Here is a 14,965-nt window from a genome sequence, read left to right as displayed (position 1 = left end):
TAAGTCAGGCAGAGAAGGATAGATACCATAGGTTTGCATTCATAGGTCTAACAGGAGAGGTCTGGCAGGGGACCATGGGGAGAGGAAGGGGGAAAGAGAGTGGGAAAGAGTGAGGGACACAGATCAAGGGAGACTACTGAATACTGAAAACGAACCATGGACTGAAGGGGAGGGGGAGGGAGGGACGGGGGTGATGGTCATGGTGGGGGGCACTTGTGGGGAGAAGCCCTGGGTGTTATAGGGAAACCAATTTGACAATAAACTATTAAAAAAATGTTAAAAAAAAAAAAAAAAAGCAGGAACAGGGGAACTGGGGAAACGCCTGGTGAGTGGGGGAATCTGAAACAGGAGGCGTTCACATGCAGAATGCAGATGGGCAGGGACGAGGCCACGTGACTCTCCCCGCCCCGCCCCACCCCACCCCCACCATAGCAAAGCACCTCAAACAGCTGTTTGAAATGGCACAGGTAGGGGGGAGGGGGGAGGGGGGAAGACAGGTGGTGGTGATGGTGGAGGGCACTTGAGGGGAAGAGCACTGGGTGTTGTATGGAAAACAATTTGACAATAAAATATTATGAAAAAAAAGATATGTAGATTTTCACTATCAGCCTCTGTGTTTAATATAGTCAAGGCTGATGATACAACTCTGACAGCATAAATAAAATGTAAGGGACTCAAATTTAAAAGTAAAAAAAAAAAAAAAAAAAAAAAAAAAGAAATGGCACAGGTACCTTACACCGCAGGTCTGGAAGTCTGAGTCCCACCCGAGTCTTAGGGGACTGAAATCAACGGAGCCATATTCCTGCTGGAGGCTTGAGGGGACATCTGTTTCTGGTCTTTTCCAGTTTCCAGAGTCTGCGCACATCCCTTGGCTCAAGGCCCCTTCCTGTCTTCACAGCCAGCAGCACTGCATCTTCCAAACTCCCTCAACTCCCTCTCTCATTCTCTCTCTGACCCTCCTCCCTCCCTCTTCACAGGGCCCTCTGATTACATTATACCCACTTGTCCAGACAATCCTGAATAATCCCCCCATTTCGAGATCCTTAACTTAATCCCGACTGCAAAGCCCCAGTTTTCTGTGCAAGGTCACAGATTCACAGACTCGAAGGATTTGGATATGGACAAGGTTGGGGGGGGGGTGTTGGGGGAGTCTCCTTATTCCACCGACATATGGGGTCTGGGATCCTGGTTGGGGATGGAAGATCACAAGATACCACTCACCCTTTATTAAACCCCAAACAGTTGACCAAGCCTATAAAATCTGCACTTCAGAGATCCTACTGGTCTGGGGACAGCCTTAGAGGGAGAAGAGGAAGGATGAGGGTAGAGGAAATGCAGTTTTCAGCCACATGACTTGTGTAAGCCTTACCCCATAGGTCTTTCCCAGCAAAGGGGGAAACGAGGGACATTCACAATTGAAGAAATCAGCCTAGAAGAACCCCAGAGGAGTCACCCCTGCTAATGTGGAGAGTGTTACCTCCCCTCCCGAGTGTGCTGGGGCTACTGTAGGACAGCCCTGCCCAACCTGTCCGTGTCCCTCCTACACTCTCCCAAGGCTCCCGATTACCCTCAGGATGCACTCCAAGCTCACTGATCGGCTTACACTGGCCTCCCCCACTGGTCTCATTTCTCCCTTTCCCCCCAGAACCTAGTCATCCTAGACCATGCTGGTGATGCGCACAACCTCCCTTTAGCAGCTGTGTTTCCTGCCAAGAGCTCACTGCTCCCCCTTCCCGGATGCCTGCACACAGCCTCAGACAGAGCCCAAGCCCGTGGTGACAGAGCTGCAAAAGGCGAGTGTCGGGCCCGCCAAGTTTTCCGTCTGCCTCAGGCAAGGATTATCACTCCACCGAGTGAGCCAGTAAACAAGATTTGCATCTGGAGGCTGGAGATTGCCATTTCCTGGTCAAAATAACTTTGGCGACTGTCTTGCTGAGCTAGACGCGAGTGGCCAAGGCACACAAAAGATCAAAGCCGTATTCAGTGTTAGTTCTCCATCCCCCAAGATTGCTGAGGCAAAGTCGGGGCGCTTCTTTGATATGCATTTGACTCTGTAGCCTGCCTAGGTCAGCTTGCCTTGTTTGCCCCCCTGAAGACTATATAAAGAACAGTTCTTTGAATAAACATTTTCGCCTGATCGGAGAACCTTGAGTTCTGTCTTTACTCTCTGCGTCTCCCTCTCCTGCCCCCTTTTTCTCTCCCTCCCTCAGGCGAAGGACCCGCGACAATTCTCTGCCCTGCCGGTCGGGGCAGAAGAAACAGGTACCGCCAATCGCTGATCGCTGGGGACAAGCGGCCCGGCTACTGGGTTACGACAGGCCAGCCCCACGGTGGGGTCAACGGCAAGGCATCCCTGAGGCTCCAGAATCCCCATGGGATCAGGGTGAGGCTAGACTGAGACCCCCTCCTCGTGACGAGGCAAACAGAAACAAGAGAAATGCAGCTTAAATTAAATCTTCAAGATTTTCAGCCGCATCTGAAACATGCAGAGTGTGACCTTCCTTGAGAGACTTATGGTCGTCTTACTGCCTTCATGTTTTTGTTTAATTAAAGACGGAAAGTAACCTTATCTTAACAGCAGCAAGCCCCTAGAGGTCCCAAATTCCTTAGAGACTTCGCAATCCTTAACACCAAGCGTATCATCGGTGACTCCTCACAACCCCAGCGCGGCTCTCTCTGCCCAAGGCTCCTGTCCCCGTGCCAGAATTAAGTTGCCTGTTTGTACCAAAGAGGACTCAAGAATTCTCTCTTGGCCCTTTGCTCACAGGCCCCACTTCATGATTTGGGCGCCTTGTGTGGGGCTACGAGTCTTCTCATCGGGACTCGGAGCCTTGGGCAGACTTGGTGAGTACTTTCTCTCCTCCTCCCTGACTCTCATTTCAGGGCCCTTTAGAGGAGCGTGGTCCTAATGGAGCACTTTCATGACAACTGCTCAGGCTGCAAGCCTCTAGCCCGTGGCTACGCTACAGGGAGGAGAAAAGGCAGAAAGTTAGAAACCCTGGCCAGAGTGGTAATAAGACCCAGAAAGTTGATGCCTCTCTTTATTCCGACTCTTATACAAAGTTGTCTGTCTTGGGCACTGGACAGCCACCTAAGTCACCAGAATGGCTGTCAAACTTAAGACTCCTGGGGTGCCCGGCGGGCTCAGTCGGTGAAGCGTTCAACTGCGGCTCAGGCCATGATCTCATGGTGCGTGGGTTCGAGCCCCGCATCGGGCTCTGTGTCAACAGCTCAGAGTCTGGAGGCTGCTTCGGATTCTGTGTGTGTGTCTCTCTCTGCCCCTCCCCTACTCACGCTCTGTCTCTCTCAGTCTCTCAAAAATAAATAAACATTAAAAACAAAGGACACCCATGTGAGGTTTCCTCCTCGTTGGTCTAATGCAACCCCCTCCATCTTTGGTCTAGCTTCTTCTGGCCGTGAGGCCGCCGCTGGGAGCAGGGGGAGACGAGGACCTGATTGAATTAAAACCCACCCGGGGCCCGTTTCTTAGGGAAGTCAGCTACAAGGACAGCGTGTGCTGGAATGCACTTAGACCAGTATGCATTTCTATCTTTACTCTTTTTCCCCAGTGTGCCCTCCTGACCACTGAAGTTCTCTCTTCTGCAGGAAACAGAATAAATAGGTCCATCCCTGAATTGCCCTAAATCAGGACCCCAATCTAAGGGCCTCTTGCAGATGTGTTTGACCACTGATAAACTCTGTCCTGATCTGTCGGATGATTGTCTACACAGGCCTCCTCCTTAAGGAGCCCTGCCCCTGCCCCCAGGTCGTGGGAGTCTTTTCCTTTTGATTCATTCTCACTCTAGTACACTTGGGGCCTGTGCCGCCCTTAACCTTGCTCTTTGGCTCTGTCAGAACACGATCCCGTTTTTTTTTTCTTTTTTTAAAGAAGTTATACTTGCTCACCTCTTTTTCTCCCTCCTACCAGTCTATCCTCCCTCACCTCCTCCAAACGCCCTCCCCAGCACCCCCATGCCTGGGAATCCTCATGGGAGAGTCCAAGCTCCTAGACTCCAAACAAGGGCCAACTACGTGAACATTTTTCTAAATGGGTGCATTAGAAAACGGAGGAGGGTCTGTAATGCATCCTCCGGACCGAGAAGGCACTTTAAGACCCAAATACAAAGCAAGCCACGGCAGAGGGCTGACGCGGAGTTGTGTCGAGGGTGTCTTACGGACAGGGCGCCCGGGTGGGTGAGTGTCCGGCAGGAACACGGCCATTCCCCGCTGCGACTCTCCTCCCAGTCCTGACGTAATCCCAGCTTTTACGGGGCAGGGGGCCTGGTGGTGAGGTCGCAGGGTCGTTACCTAAATTGGGGCCTTCTGTGCATCACTTTAGTGATGATCAGAGCAAGGCACCCTACCTCCTGGTTGCACATTAACGTCCACAGGGCCCAGGATGAGCAAGGTCGTGGCACCTGGCAAGGGCCAGCGACGGAGTCAGCGCTCCTACCCGGTGACATCCAAAGGGTCAGATACCTGGTCTAAGCAGGACACTGACCACTCAGAATGGACCAAGGCTGTGAGCCTAAGGCCAGATCCAGGGGCCGCCTCTGGCGCCAGTCCGTAATCCATCGGCAGCCCGATTGCAGGAGACCTGACAGCAAAGCCTAGCTAGGCAGGCGGCTTGGAGTCGGGACAGGGTGCCAACCAGAGTGGAAATGTTCCCATGTCTTTTTAGGCTTAAGGTGTACAATGTGTCGCTCTGATATGTTTCTAAATGGCAATCTGATGGCCGCCCGCATTACCCGACACCTCCGTCAGGTCACATAATTGCCTTTTCCATCTCCTGGTGAGAACGTGTAAGACCTAGTGTCTTTGCAACTTTGTTGACTATAATCACGCTGCCGTGCAGGGATCCGCGGAAGACATACTTATGCGTCTTCTAACTGCAAGGTTGTGCCTTTCAACGGATGCCTCCCCACTTCCCCCACCCCTACTCCTGGTAATGACCATTCTTTAAATTTTTTTTACTTTTGAGAGAGAGAGAGAGAGACAGATCATGAGTGGGGGAGGGGCAGAGAGAGAAGGAGACACAGAATCTGAATCAGGCTCCAGGCTCCGAGCTGTCAGCACAGAGTCTGATGTGGGGCTTGAACCCACAAATCCTGGGGTGAGATCATGACCTGAGCCACAGTCGGAGGCTTAACCGACCGAGCCACCCAGGTGCCTCTGGTAGTGACCATTCCATTCTGTTTCTACACGTTCCACATTTTAGATCTCACAAGTGAGATCACAACAGTGTTTATCTTTCTCTGTTGGACTTATTTCGCTTAATGTAAGGCCTGTGAGGTCCATCCTGGCTGCTGCAAATGGCAGGATTTTCTTTTTTCTCCCGTCTACATAATATTCCAGTGTGTGTGTGACATGTTCTTATCCATCCATCCGCTGATGGGCACTTACACTGTTTCCATGTCTTGGCTGTTGTTGTGAGCAATCCTGAAATGAACATGGACATGCAGATTATCTTGGTGATATCGGGTCTTGATTTCCTATGGCTATCTACCCAGAAGTGGGATTACTGGACAATATAGTGCTTGTCCAAGAGAAATAAAGCATATATCCACATAAGGACTTCTCCACAAATGTTTGCAGCCACCTTAGCCACACCTTCTGAACTCTGGACAGAGTTTCGGCGTCTATCAGCCGGTGATGTATCCATACAGTGAAAACAGGAACTACTGAGCCCCTCAATAGTGTGGGTGAATCTCAAAGACCTTGTGCTCAGGAAAAGAAGCCAGAGATAAAGAACATAAAAGAGCAAATATTCAAAGAATCCTGCATTAGGGCTCTCCAGAGAAACCAAAGCAAGAGGAGAGAGGGATTCCAAGGGATTGGCTCTTATGATTGTGGGACCTGTCAAGTCCAAAATCTATAGGTTAAGCCATTAGTCTGGGGACCCAGTAAGAGTCGCTGCTGTCTTGAGTCCAGAGGTTGGAAACTCAGGCAGAATTTCTAGATTTCCATGTTGCAGTCTGGAAGCAGAATTCTTTCTTGGAAAACTTCTTTGTTCTTAAGGCCTTCAACTGATTAAACAAGACCCACCTGCATTACGGAGGGTCAGCTGCTTTTCTCAAAGGTGGCCTATCTCAATGTTAATCACATCTTTAAAATACCTTCAGGGGCACCTGGGTGGCTGAGTCGGTTAAGCATCTGACTTGACTTTTGGCTCAGGGCATGATCTCAGAGTGGTGAGTTCGAGCCCTGCACCAGGATTCTCTCTCTCTCAGAAACAAACAAACAAACAAACAAACAAACAAACACCTTCACAGCAGCCTCTAGACTGGTGTTTGACCACACAACTGCTCACCGTACTCTAGCCAAGCAAACACATAAAATTAACCATCACAAAGTCCAACAACAGGATATTCTAGAAAATGCAAACCATATATCGTTGGGGGAGGGGAGGGGACGAATCCTGGGGTCAGAAGGGGGCAGGGGGAAGAGCAGAGATCTTAAGGAAAGTTAGGGAGATGAGGAGAATGTTCTGTATCTCCAGCAAGGCTTCCAAAACTCATCAAATTAAAAAAATTTTTTTTACATTTACTTATTTTTGAGAGAGAGAGAGAGAGAGAGAGAGACAGAGCGTGAACAGAGGAGGGGCAGAGAGAGAGGGAGACACAGAATCTGAAGCAGGTTCCAGGCTCCGAGCTGTCTGCACAGAGCCCGACGCGGGGCTCGAACCCACAAACCGTGAGATCATGACCTGAGCCGAAGTCGGTCGCTTAACCGACTGAGCCACCCAGGCGCCTCAGAACTCATCAAATTTTACGTCGTGAAAGGAAGCAATTTATTGTACATAAATCACTGCTTGATTGAGTTAGAACTGACCCCAAAATGAAGAGTACCCATGATTCCACCCAACTATTTGTGCACCGATTGAAAGGAACCAACTTATTTTATGCTATTCTGCAAAGTGACGGAAAGACAGGCGTTCTGAGGGTCATGGTGGGGCGGGGCCTCTAACACTTGTTTCCCTACAGAGCTAACCTCCTGTCACAGCGATGAACACATTTGACCTAGAAAGCTAGAAAACAATCTAACTCGACACTTCCTCAAAAATTAACCATGAAACCACCGAACCGGCACAGCTCCTGTCTCCGGACGCGCTCTGACCTGATGGGCAGTGTTTCTGGGGCATCCGTCCCGTCGGCAGAGTGGTCACCGCGTTTGGAACCAGCACAGAGCGCCTCGTGGGAATGCGCTGGCACCTGCTCACTCCAGGCCCTCTGGAGCCCAGAGCTGGCGTTTGCCAGCGTTCCTGCCCCACCCCCAGCCCGCACGCTCCCTCCGCCCACTTCTGCAGGAAGCCAGCGCCCCGGCCGGTTTCTGTGAGGGATGCATCTCACGAGGGCAGAAGCCGCAACCAGAGGCGTCCTTCCCCTGGTGTCATTGGGAAGCTGCCAGCAGCAAAACCGGAAGTGGGATGTGGAAGTAAAGCTCTGACAAGTCTATAATAAGCCATCATATTTATTCCCCAAACACGGAGTCCCGGAACCCCGGCACACAGGGGGCAGAATTGGGGGGAAATGAATCTCCCAGACCGTAAGAAGTGGTTGCCTAAGAGGGCTGTGGTGACAACAGGATTTTCCCCGTCCCTCGCAGGACCCCAGTGTCTCTGTGTCAGGGGCCTGGCAAGGGAAGGCCCAAGCTCAGGGCGCTAAGCGGAGCGCCCTGGGCGCACACTTGCACCTGCTGCGGTGGGCGGCACCTTTCTCTAATCTTCCCAAAGACTTCGAGCCCCTTGCGGGGGGGTGGGGGGGGTTTAATTTTTACTAATTAAAAAAAAAGTCTTGACCTCGCCAAGCTTATTCCTCAGACCTCAATAGAGTGATCTAAAAACTAAAGAGGGGCACCTGGGGGGCTCAGTCCGTTAAGCGTCCGGCTTTGGCTCAGGTCATGATCTCATGGTTTGTGGGTTCGAGCCCCGCATCGGGCTCTGTGCTGACAGCTCAGAGCCTGGAGCCGGCTTCCGATTCTGTGTCTCCCTCTCTCTCTCGGCCCCTCCCCTGCGTAGGCTCACGCTCTGTCTCTCACTCAAAAATACATAAATGTTAAACATTTTAAAAACATAAAAATAAACTACTAGAGAGAGAGAGAGAGAGAAAAAAACCACACCTGTCCCATGCCTGACTTGGTTGCCTGAAATTCCACCATTAGTCAGTCATTCCTTTGGACAAAAGCATTTCTCTTCCAGAAAACGCAGGGCATTGACTCAACGGGCTCCTGGGAGCCTTTCTGGCCTTGATACTGGTGGTGATTCCTGAGATTGTTTCCTCTTCCAGAGACGCGCTTTTCCTCTGGTGCGCTCTCTCCAGGAATTCCGGCCTCAGCACGGATGAGGGCAGCAGTCCCTGGCCACCCAGTCAGGAACAGGCCCGCCCCCCTCAGGGCCTGTGACTCAGCTTTAGCACCCCGCCCCCCAGCTGACCTCCAAACTCAAGGGGACTCCCCTCCTTGGCTCAGCTTTTCCCCCTTTCTGCTTTCAGAGGCTGCTGTGTGCTGGGCAGGAAGGGGTGTGGGGATGATGTGAGCCCCTGGGACAGCCCAAGGGTCCAGCCTGCTGCAGGGTCTGCCTGACGTCCATCTGTGCTTTCCCCGAATGAATCAGAAATGGGCGGCGGCTGGTACTCAGGGCTCCTGGGTGACCCAGTTGGTTGAGTGTCTGACTCTTGGTTCCAGCTCAGGTCCTGATCTCACGGTTCTTGGAATCGAACCAAGTCTGCACCGACAGCGTGGAGCCTGCTTGTGATTCTGTCTCCCTCTCTCTCTGCCCTTTCCCAGCTCATGCACACACACTCTTATGTCTCTCTCTCTCTCTCTCTCTCTCTCTCTCTCTCTCTCTCTCTCAAAATAAACGAATAAACATTTAAAAAGAAAAAGAAATGGAGACGGGAAACAGAAGAGGCGGTGACACCAAGGACTTGCGATCAACCACAGCAGACATATTTTTACCATGGAAATTAGCAAGTGTGACCCCAGCACCCGCTGATTAAGCCCCCTTACTCCGTGCCCCACCCGCTCTCCTGTAGCTTAAAGCTCAGACTTACAAGGCGCACTTCAAGTCTGCCCTTAACGTCTGGGCTTCTAACGGAACAGTCTACGCTGTCATCTTTGCGCGCTGAAGTCAAACCAACGGCGGCCACTAGAGGGCAGCACATAGCTTCAGATCGGTGCCTGAGGAAACCGCGCTCTGGGTCCCTGGGGAAAGGCTGTCCTGGAGTAAACACCCCCAGCAATAGGATGCGGCCCTCCGTGAAAATCTGCCGCAGCAAGAAACTTTGGGAGGTGATGGGTAGGAAGGTGATGGATATGTTTGTGTCCTTGATTCTGTGATGATTCGCAGGTAGAAACAGTATCCCCAAACTCACTGCGATGTATACATTCAACATGCACCTGTGTAGGTATTGATCATACCTCAATAAGCTAGTTTTAAAAAGAAGACAGGAAATCTGCCCCATACCTGACTTCATTGAACTTCGAAAGTCATTCCTTTACATTAAGCATTTCTCTTCCAGAAGACAACAAGGTACTGACTCAGCGGCCCAAGGGGAAGCCCCTGGAAGGCATGAAAGAAAGGGGAAGGGCCCTAAGACCAGAGAGAAAGGTTCTGGATAGAGTTCCCTCCACCTACAAGACATCTTACCGCCTTCTTAACACTGTAAGCATGAACTTTTCCCTCAGACCCCAAACCCAACCTCCCCTTCTGGGAAACCTCTTTCCCCTCGAGGCCCTTCCAACTGTATTTCTCTCTCTTGCCCTCTTCCGGCATCTGGAGGCTGGGAGTGCTTGTCTCCGGGGATCCCTGGGACCGAGGCCCAAGCGGGCCCCTCCGGACATGTCCCTCCTGTGGGTTTGGGTGAGTGAGGTGGGTGTCCTGAGGCAGCGTGATGATGCTGATCAGCTGTGAAGCCAAAAGCATCAGGGGCCCTTTCTGGTGCCCACATCTGGGCTTGTGGACCAGCACACGTGTGCAGAGACACACACGCACACACACACACACACACACACTCATACAAACGGACACACACAGAAATGGACACACACACACGCACACACTCACATAAACGGACACAAAGACACAGACACACACTGACTCACAGACTCACACAAACGGACACACACAAACACACAGACACACACACACAGACACACACAGGCAGACACACAGAGAGACACACACTCACACAAATGGACACACACAGACACACGCTCTCACTCTCTCTCCCTCTGCTGTCTCCTTCCTTCCCCAAGCAGGGACCCAGATAAGCAGAGCCGGTGGGGGCACTACTGCCACTGTCCAGCAGGGGGCAAGCTCGGCTCTGACTGGGGCTGTCTACGCGGGAAAGGCCTCCGCGTTGTGTGCCCTTGGGACCCGGGGTCTGTCCGCCTGTGGCTGAAGTCTGGCGCCACCAGCGACGCGTGGACGTCTTCGCCAGGACAGGGCGCATGGACGCGTGTACTTGGGGTTGTGCACGGAGGTAGGCGTCTCCACGTCTGCGCACACCAGCCTCCTGTACGCACACGCGTGTGCACCGGGGTTGCCTGTGCACAGGGGGTGCTGGTATTTTGTATCCGTGTGGGTTTCTATTTACTTTTTGGTCTGTTTTTTGATGAGTTTGCAGGAGGGGTATTTGGGTCTGGGGTCTGTTGGCCTGTCGCAGTGTGAGGGCCACTACCATGTGTGTCTCTGGAGCTGTCTGGTACAGTCATATGTGAGCAGGACCTCTGTCTTCCAGGGACCGCCGCTCGCCCGCCTGCCGGGCTCTGTCTGCGTCCCCCCCATGTGTCCGCCCGCCGGGCTCTGTCGGGGGCATTCAGCCGGGTTTGTGTATTTGGGGGCTGTGCTCCTTCGTGACCATCTGTGTGTGCGTCCGTCCTGTTGCTGGGGGCTTTCTTCCCGAGGGACTTCGTGTACACATTATGTGTGCAAGACGGACTGAGTTGCATCCTCTCAAAACCCCCCTGTTGAAGCCCTGACCCCCTAGTACCTCAGCACGTGACCTTATTTGGAAACAGGGTCTTTGTGGCTATCGTGGGTTAAGCTGAGGTCATTCTGGAGGTGGGGTCAGCCCCCAATCCAGTCCGACTGGTGTCCTGACAAGAAAGAGAAGCTTGGACACAGACAGGCACCCAGGGAGGATGGAATGTGAACAGGGGACTGTGCTGCCATGAGCCAAGAAGCTTCCAGAAGCTCAGAGAGGCGGCAGGAACAGATCCTGCTCGGGCATCTCCAGACGGAGCACAGCCTTGCCAACCTCCCTGATCTTGGACTTCTGGCCTCCAGAACTGAGACAGTAGGTTTCTGCTGTTTAGGCCACCCTGTCTGTGTCCTTTGTCACAGCCGCCCAACCAAACAAGTGAAAGAGTGTGTGTGTGTGTGTGTGTGTGTGTGTGTGTGTGTGTGTGTGCGCGCGCGTGCGTGCTCATGCACAAGTGTGTGTGCATATGCATCCCCAGGCAGCCAGATGCAATTGGTCGCCGGCATCAGAGCACCAGGGCATCGGGGCTGCTGTGGGCTCCTTTAGCCTCTCTGCACCAGCAGCCCTGGAACCCGGCCCCCCACCCTCCGGCGGGCCCCCCAGGGCTCAGCTGAGGCCCCGCGTCCTCAGCACACCCGCAGAAGCAGCCTCCTTCAGCAGGGAAGCTGCCCTCCCCAGCCCCAGCCTCTGTTCCTGGCCCCTCGGGGTAGGTCCTGCTCCGGGCCTGGCCGGGGCTCAGTCTGACACTTCACTCCAGCCCTCTCTCCCCCTTCCCTTCTAAGTAAACCAGTTCCCAGAACCCACAACCCCCCCCACGTGCACCTGCCCCTAAAAAATGTCCCTGCATTTTTCTTAAATGCTCCAGCTCATTGTTCAGGTAGCACCCTAGATGTTTCCTCCTCCAAGAAGCCCTCCCTGACCATCCCCTTAACCCAAGACCGGGTTAGATGAGTCTCTCTTCCCATAACCCTTTGCATCCCTCAAAGTATGAAACTCATCCCTGCATGTTCTGGTCACGTAGTGGATCGTTAAGAGTCTCCAGGAGGCTGTATGCACTTTGCAGGCAGGTCTGTGCCCGGTTCAGTCACAGGGCACAAAGCCGGTGCGTGCGTCTGCTCAGGCTGCCGTAACCACGAGCCGCAGACGGGCCAGCTGGTACTGCAGGGACGAGTCGTCCCCCGGAGGTCCGGGATGGGATGCCGGCCGACTCGCTGCGCTCTGGAGTTGCTCTCCGTGTTCACAGGGGGAGGAGGGCTCACCCTAACGGCCTTGTTTCGACTCCGTCACCACTACAAACACTGCGTCTCCAAAGGCAGTCCTGGTTTTGGAGGGGGTGCGGGTTAGCCCATACCAGCGAGTGTCCTGACCCGCTTATCACACACGTGCGTGAACGCCTCGATGAACGAATGATTTCCAGGTCTCTCCGGTTGGTTCTGGCTTTGCTGTGAGTACTCACACCCGCCGTGGGAGGCTCACTCGCTCCTGCCCCGTGGATGCTACTCTTCGCCATTCGACCTGCTTTAGCCAGTGCAGAGCGAGAGGAAGAGCTTGATCCCATTCTCCAGGGAGACTTCGAGAGCCACGGAGTGGTCCTGCCGTCCCTCCCTTCTTCCTGCCATGAGCCTCCGGGATCCTGAGGCTGGTGTGTCTCAGTGTCCCCTCCTTCCGGAAACTTCTTCAGCACGGTTGAAGCTAAGACATTAAGGGGTTGTTTGTAAGACACGGAGATGGGACAGTCACGTGTTATTGCAGAACACTTAGCCCAGTGCGACTGACTTTACACCTCGCATTGTAAGGACCCTCGGGTCTGGGGTGAGAGCTCACGGCCTCGCTGAGGTCGAGGTTCAGCCTGGGGCTGGAGGACGGTGATGCTTAGGGCCTCCAAGAGCAAGTCCATAACCTCAGCCTCCTCACAGCCCTGAATGAGCCCACGTAGCCAGGGTAAGCCTTGGGAAAATTCATGGTGTGACTCGGGGGGCGCGTCCTGGGGGCAGGCAGAACGCCCCCACAGAGTCCCTGACCCCTGAGACTCCAATACCTTCAAACACGGAAAATACTTCCAGACTCCGTCGTCCAGATCCGGCACCACCCAGGCGTGCACAGGTGCTCTCTGGGCCCCGGCTTCCTCTGGGTGAGAACAGACCTAGGGCACTGCCGTCCCACCGGCTGCGGGAGCCACGGGGAGGAGGGCGGCTTCGGGCTTCGGCGCTGGCCAACCCGGTACCCGGGACAGTGATTTCTCATCTTCCTCTGGTTCGGAGAAGCGACGTCACAGCTAATCTTCCAGGAGTAAATCTGACCTTAGGATCTTCCCGGAGTCCCGGCCACGAGGCTGCCCTGTCCACAAGTGGGCTGTGACGTGGCCCCAGGCCACCTTGCCTGCTTGACCTGGGGGCTGCTTGTGATTAGCGTGCCGGGGGCAGGGGTAACATTTAGAAGCATTAACTATTCTCCCCCCAGTTAACACATAGCCCATGGCCCTTCCCTAGCCCTGGCCACCATCTTTTTGCCTCCAAAGGGGTATTTCTGCAACCTTCAGGAGATTACGAAAAACAAAAACAAACAAACAAAAAAAACCCCAAAGATTTTGCATCGTGGCTTTTGAGCCTCAAAAATCTAAGCCCCAAAAGATTTCTAGTAAAAATCTGGCCGTAGCAGGTGCCAGGGCCGGAGCGAGGAAGGACCCGGGAGTTGCTGCCTAACGGGAACAGCGTTTTCATTTGCAAGTTGAAAACTCCCGGAGGTTCCCGGCACCACAGGATGGACGGTACACGTACAGCTAGTTAGGGTGGTCAATTTTATGCTGTGTAAATGTTGTCACAATTTTCAAAAAATACGTCTATTAAGTAAAAGGAAAAGCAAATCTGGCTGTGCATGTGGAGGGGCATCCATCAGGCTGAAGGAGCTTTTCCTGCAACAGGATGGCTCACGGCTCTCCAGGCTGGAGGGGAGGAGCAGGTGCAGGGAACATCCCTGTATGCCCCCCACGCACCCCACTTCACACGGCTTCAGGGTGATAGGGGAGGCAGAAGGCTCCCTGGAGCCCCGGGGACCCCAGGGTCTAGCAAGCTTCACAGAGGTTCCCACACCTGCAAACGGCAGCATCGTTGGGTAGGCGTGGGTGCAAAGGGGTGAGCCCCCCACCCCTGGTCCCTCCGTACTGACAGTACCCAGCAGGCTGGCAGCTCTAGAAACACCCGTGGGCCTCCAGCCACCGGAGCCCAGATGGCTCCATGCCAGCCGCTCAGCCCACGACTGATTGCTGTGGGTGAGCACATCACACCCCAGCTCCCTCTGCCCGTCAGCTGCAAGGCATGTTCTATGCAGACCTCCGGGGTCCCCAGTAGGATGAGCCCCCCCTGCCCACCCTTGTCACCTGCTCCTGGGGCTCCCTGTGCTGCCTCCTTCCTCTTCCCTTCTCCCCTCTCGCTCCCTTCTGGCTGTGTCCTGGAATCACCTCTCAGACTCGCGTGGTGCACCCAAACCCTTGTCTCAGGCTCTGCTTCTGGAAAAGCCCAACCTGAGACAGTGACCGTGTGGTGCATCACCCAAACCAGGACGCTTTGAAGAATGGAAAGGGTCGTGATTAATAACGACACCAGGGCAGGAGCCAGGGCTGTTGCAGGTGAGCCAAGAGGCACGGGGGGTGCACTCAGCATTTCGGGACAAACAGCCAGGTATCCTGCACGTGCCAAGAGGGGCACAGATGCCATAGAGGAAGCAAAGGCGAAGCACAAGCGGTCAGACCTCTTTCTGAAGTGGCCGTGTGACAGGGAGCCCCCAAGTACTGGCTGTCTCCCCAACACCCCGGTGCCGAAGGCCCTCGGGGGAAACTAACACGAGGTCTCCACCTCTTAGCAGAATCGGAGAGTAGAGAACGTCTAGCACGGGGGAAAACCCAAAGCAGAGTCACAGCTTTTGTGATCTGGAATCTGGGAGTGTCTCATGGAGGGGTCCTGTTTCCCTCCCCGGGTCTTATTTTA

The sequence above is a fragment of the Suricata suricatta genome, chromosome 12 (genome assembly GCF_006229205.1).
Source record: "Suricata suricatta isolate VVHF042 chromosome 12, meerkat_22Aug2017_6uvM2_HiC, whole genome shotgun sequence".
Classification (NCBI taxonomy): Eukaryota; Metazoa; Chordata; class Mammalia; order Carnivora; family Herpestidae; genus Suricata; species Suricata suricatta.
This window is presented reverse-complemented; position numbering follows the sequence as displayed.